Genomic DNA, 6,391 nt, shown 5'->3' on the forward strand with positions numbered 1-6,391 from the left:
CAATATGCATTAGCCAATTGAACAGTGGCGGCTCCTGATAAAATTATAGGGGGTGACATTAAATTGCTAAATTAGCAGGGGACAATTGTCCCAGTTTATATTTGTACTGTCAAGAAGACGTAGCAATACAACTTGCAACCAAAAGGTGGTGAGATAAACACAAAGATCATCCTTTTAGCGACATTTGCTACAAGAAAGGTACATCTAAGACTGTCCACATTGACCACAGTGGATTCACCAAAACGTAGCGTCGAAAGCAACCAAAAATGACCAGTTACGATGGTCAGAACAGCTGTAGAACAGCAGTGGTTTTAAAAATTCCCTTTTTCCCCACGTCTTGGTGGAATCACCCAGATGGCCCTTATCAATGAACCGCCCTTGTAATTGAATTGGGAATAAGAGACTCTTCTGAGTTCCTTTAATTGTCTATCTGACTCCAGAGGACTCGCTGCCTCACCTGTTACGAACCTCACCGCACGCCGCTCATCTACAAATTAGCCCGTTCGGGTGAGTCCCTCAGAATTCTTAGCCGTGTTCCCCGAACGACCGAAAACGTCGACGCATACGCCGACATACCAGCCCCCGGACCAATTTTCTCAACTTGCACGAATCCCGTTCGTGACTTTCTGCATCTCAATTTTGCACACGTTTAATTTTCCCCTGCACAACAGTCGCTGCTATTTGCGCCCAAAATTTGCCATGAAAGGACCGCCTGCCTGAATTAGTCATTAACATCACGAACCCTTTCGACTCGGACCGACATCAAACTCCCGGCGGTCACACGCCGGAAACTGCCGGAAGCTATGAAACGTCTCTGAGGAGAAAAACCGAGTCCGGTTCGACGACGTTTAACCCAGACGTTGGCGCTCGAGAAGCTTCACAGGGGACACACCGGAGTGTTTTCCCTTTCGTGCGCTTCATCTTCCCCGGGGAGCGGCGGTGCAAAACAGACTTTCCCCGCTGCCTTGGTTATCTAATCAGACTTTCACCTCCTCCCCGCTGAACTTTGAGTTTGCTCAACTTTTTTCAAAAGCCCCAAAACTCCCATGTGGTTAGTCTTTTCACTGCCTTTGCTGCCGTTTCGTTTTTTTTTTTCTGGGTCATGAGAGCGAAAAAGAGATGCTGGCAATTTTTTTTTTTTTTGTGGAAGCTCAGTTTCTTGTAAGGAAAAGGTGTGTAAACACACGGCGGCTCGCTAAGGAGGTAAACATGACGCAGCTTTCTTACCCCAGATTCCGGAACTTTGATGTTCGGGAGAAGACATTAGCATTCCGCGTCGAGGATGGGGGTTTTTAGCGTGGGGTTGCGGGTTGCGATCGTGCTCCTGTTCATCTGATAACCCTCAAGCTAGCAGCTCAAGGCGGATAAACCCAGCGGGGAATTTACTGACCGGAATAACTCTCACGCCCTGATTGTGTTTAGTTTTCAAACGGTTCCAAGAGAAAACGTCGACGTTTCGGGAACTATCTCCATGCACACAAGACGATCTGCTTTATCGATCCGGGAGGAAGTTGAGTGTGAGTGGCGATTGATGGATCAACGAGGAGTCGGTGTTAGCGCTCGGAGTTCCCGAACTGCAGAAGAAGACCCGAAAGTGAGGCGCACGGACAGAACTTGTACCGTTTTCAAGTTTATTTTTACGATTTGCTCCTCCTGTCTTCACTCCGAAGTGTCAACGGGCAGCTGAACGAAGCCAGGTTGCTCCCGGTGGCTTGGTTAGCGTTTTGCATGGCTACCCTTCCGCTATCGGTGAGTGAGCGCTTGGCGAACGGTCGATGTCATCGAGTGTGAAGTGCTTTGAAATCTCCAGGTGATGAAAGTGCGATATAATTTGACAGCCTGACATACCAGGCGCTTCTTGTTTCGAAGACCAATCTCGAGGGAAAGCGAGACCATTTCATTGTACACGTTTTTCTCACAGGCCGTATGATAATAAACGCTTTGAATCCTCGAATCCTTCCCTTTCCCCCGAAGGGACTGGTTTCAAGACTAATGGGGATTCAAATCAGTTCAAATGGGAGCGATTCACTGCTAATGCAACGTTACATCTCGTGAAAGGGTCGGGTGTGAAAACGCCGGCGTGCAGCTCTTTAATGAGGGTTTGTGGGCGGGAGGGGCTTGGATGATGTATGCACATTGTTATCTTTCCATATGATACCTCGCTTGTAGCAACGCCGCTGTTAGCCGGGGTTTATTCGCCTCGGATTTGGCCGCAGCACTCAGGTGCGCACGACCCTCTCCACCGATAATTTATAAATAGATGGTCGGACCGCTGTACTTGGCTATTTCCAATTTGCAGTGAAGGAGGGGCGAGATGATGGGGCCCCTCGGGATAAGGCTACTCACCACAGCGCCGGCGATTACCGCATTCCCGCTTTACGTCCTGACATTATTTGCGAAATTCTAAAGGAAGGGGCAGCGTTAGCGGATCCTGCAAAAGCAAAATTATCCTTTTTTTTTTCCACGATTTCGAAAGCAATGATTATGGCGTTTGGGAAACAGCGAGAGCAACAACTGAATGAGGGGGTCAAGGAGAGTGAGATTTTAAAAATATAATTTCTTGCGCAATTCTGTACATTTTCCCGGAGCTCGTGAATGCGTAGCCAAATGCGATGCAATGCCACCGGAGGCCATCGGGGGCAGTGTTGCGCAGTATACGCGAGTGCAACCGACGAAAGGAATGGCAAAGAAGAAGACAACATGGCGTCGCAAAACCGAGGAGGTGAATTTTAAATATGCAACCTGGACCTTGGAAGTCACTTCCGAACTCTGCACTGCCCTCAAGTGGATGTGTTGCTTAGCAACCATCGTGATGGAAAGCACGCATGGGGAGTACATGTGCGGTGATGCTTGACTGCGTTTGAAACGGACGGACGTTAGCTTAGCATGGATTAGCCCTTTGAGGATAGTTTCAAAGTTCTCCAAGGGCATTCCAAGAGATGGTTAGTCGACCTCCTTTTTCGGCAAATCCACATCATCCCCCTCCACAACCCAACAATCAATCCCACCCCATTCATAAAAATCCACCAGTCCCTGACATGAAATATTTTCCCTGATGTTATTCTGCCAGCGGAAACTCAAAAGAAAGATGTCTTTTTTTTTTTTTTTTCCTTTCAAACCCTCACGGTAATACACGACTTCAAACGCCCCTCCAAGTCTTTGGGATGCCTCGGATTATATGTTTTATCTTTTATTTGGAAGATCAAGAGTCCCCCGGGGGGTGTGGGAGGAACCGGCCTCTGTCTGTTTGCCACAAGAGGTTGCTGTTTTGTTCCCCCCACCTCCCTTCCTACACCATCTCCCAGCGGAAGCTCCCCAAATAGCGGAGCGGTACTTCAAACGGGAACTCGTATCCTCTGAAAACCATTGACGGCCGTCCAACTCGGAGCTGCCCGGTAAGGAGAGGAGGAAGGAACGAGAGGAAGAGGAGGAGGAGGCGGAGTGCCGAGGAGATAAACACCAGCGGAGACGCAGAGGGAATACATGTTTTGGCCCGCAGTGCAGCTTCTGCTGATCCTGCAGCTTCATTCGGAGGCGGAATCAACACCGGCACCCGACAGGATCTCCGTAATTCCCTCCCTCTTCGCCCGCCGGGGGACCCCGTCTTTTCCCCGCGTATGAACTTTCACGGAAGTTCTCCCGGGAGAAGACGCGCGATGCAGCTGACGTGTCTTCACCGTCGTGTCAGATGAGCAAACACCCCGGATGGTTTTGCAGAAGTAGAAAAAAGCGGCGTCAACCAACTACGGCGCCAAATTTACAAAAGAAATCCGCATCTGGGTCTTCTGTCTCCGGCATGAGCAGGTCTCCGTTATTTTTTCCCCTCCGTCCACTGCCGTTGGTCCAAACGTTGAATTCTGGAGCAGCTCGATGGGCCATTATTCACTCCGATACGTCTTTCCCCTCCCCGCCGGGTCAATAGCCGAGCGCATAGTCAGTATCGAAAAGTTGCATTTGTTCCGGGAAGCAGGGAGATGGATCTGACGACGGGGGCGGCGTCACAACGAGGCCCGTCTCCCGCGGAGGCTCGTTTCCGGTGACACAGCTAAACCTATTTTCCATTCGTGTCCCCCCCCAACTCCCCGCCACCGCGGCTACTCCAATGCTTTTTGACTCCGTTGGAGTTTTCGACGTCTGACACTTAGGCTGTGAGTCGCGCCGCATATTCGACGTGCCAGATCACAACCTGGTTGTCCGAAGAGCGGGTTCAGAAACCCAACGTTCCCCCATGAACCAGCTTGTGGAGACGGTGGCGAAGAAACAACGGGTCAACGTTGGCGGCCTTCTGTCTCGACCGGTCGGGAGAGGAACAGAAAGAAAGCGATGCTTTTGAGGGACGGACGTAAATTACCTCCAGCAGAACCTCGGCTTACTAATAAATTCATTCTTTAACTCAAACCAAAAAAATTTTTCCTTTTGTATCAATATATCAGTTTAAATCCCATTGATCCGTTCTCCAGCACCAAAACATTTTGTACTCTTTTGAAACTTTTTTATGGAGAAAATATACAGACAAGAATTAAAGATAATCTTAGTTATTATTGCGTTTATGTTGTTCTTTCTCTTCTTTCTTTTTTTGCCAGCATTTGTACTCTGTTTCCTGCTCTAAATCAGAAAAGGTAACGCCTTCTCACTTGCTAACGCTATCTCCAGCAAGCTGTCTGTCATTAATCCAAGCTAACAATAACTTTTCTACTTCTTCTAAGACTTGAGACCTTTGCTTTAGTAACACATTTCCCCTTTTTGCCACATCAGCCATCTTTAGCGCCTCTTTGTTCTTCAGGATTGTACAGATGGGTGACTTAGCTGTCTGGTGGTGCTGGGCGAGATCTATAACACCAACGCCGTTCTCACGTTTAGCCACTATTTCCTGCTTCAGATATCTTAACACCACTAGAACTAACACTCTTAATCTTTTTTGGAGCCATAATGAGGCTAACTTACTGAAAAAAAGCACAAAAAAGTAATAACAGGAGAAAATACGCTACAATGCCGCAATGCAGGAAGCCTCTGTTTGTTTGTTTGTTTGTGTGTGTGTGTGTGTGTGTGTGTGTGTGTGTGTGTGTGTGTGTGTGTGTTCGTGCACCGAGATCTGTTTGCAGGTCGTGTCAAAACTTGATTGCAAACCCTGTTTTTGGCCCGAGTTGTTCGCGACCAGGGCGTTCTGAAGCCGATGTTCTTCTGTATCACTACTCAAACTAGTAGCACTGACAGCTGCATACGATACGCTAACACCTGGTTGGCTGCTGCGGCACATCAAGCCACGCCCCCTTGGAATCTGCCCAATGACAGAACCCAAGAACTCAGTTATTAAGTTCCTATCATGCGCTGATGAATGGGCAGGAGTGTGACATGGCGTCATCGAGTTGGCATTACTCGGGGCTAGCTTGGTGCTAACTGTCAGCTCTCTCTCAAAAAGAAAGCTTTTAAGCCTATTTTTGGATGGAGATCAGAAGATGGTTCCTCTCCTAACATCTCAAAGCGCTCAGCCTCCTGCCCCTCATTATGCTCTATTCAAGAGAGCTTTTCTTCCCCGGCCCCGTGATGTCGCGTCGGGGAAAATTGCGAGAGGACGTCAGTCTAAGATAGATCCGGCTGGCCTCACAAGATTGCCGCAGCAGGACCGTTTTGTCGGCGGGAGCGAAAAGGAGCAAATCTTCTCGAACGGATTCGTTCAGTCTAGCATCTGATCCAGTTTGGAGGACGTAGGCGGGATTATATAGCGTTACATAACGCTGTTTCATTACTGTGTAATCACCAGAAACTATGAACTGTGTTTAAGTAGCTTAGAATAAGACTCCTATATCCATATGAGGAGAACGCCAGCGTTCGCTGCTAGCAAGAAAGGTCCACTAACAAGACGAGTCCGCCAACAAGTTTCCCATTCACCGTAAAGATGTGGCGAAGGCCTGAACCTCCGATCGAAGAGTTCTACTGCATGTCCTGTGAATCCGATTGGTCCCAGGACAAGACCGAGTGCTTTGAATGGGAGGGTCAAGACTTGTATGTCCGTTTTAGGCATGAATGAGAATGAGAATGTGAATGGTGGCATGTCTTTCTATGACGTGAATGAGAGGCTAAATGGTTGTATGATAAACGTCTTAATATGTGGTTCTGTGATTGGTCCGAGGTAAACTCCACCTCTTGCCCAGTAACAGTTGCATTAAGCTGCAACACCCCGATGACCCTGAGCGCAGAATAAGTGGAATAGAAAACAAACAAATCGATGAATTAAGGATTTGAGCATCTAACAAGAGAGCTGCGTTTTGTTTTGAAAATTGGAAAATGTTCTTAACTTATCGATTTCCTTCCTGAGGTCCAGTTCCCCACTCAGTGCGCCATGTTTCCAAAATACGATACGGTTTTTCGGCTGCATTTCCCGAGACTCTAA

Source organism: Fistularia commersonii, chromosome 22 (assembly GCF_037954325.1).
Source record: "Fistularia commersonii isolate RoL2024-O1a breed Wild chromosome 22, RoL_Fcom_v1.0, whole genome shotgun sequence".
In the NCBI taxonomy this organism is placed as follows: Eukaryota; Metazoa; Chordata; class Actinopteri; order Syngnathiformes; family Fistulariidae; genus Fistularia; species Fistularia commersonii.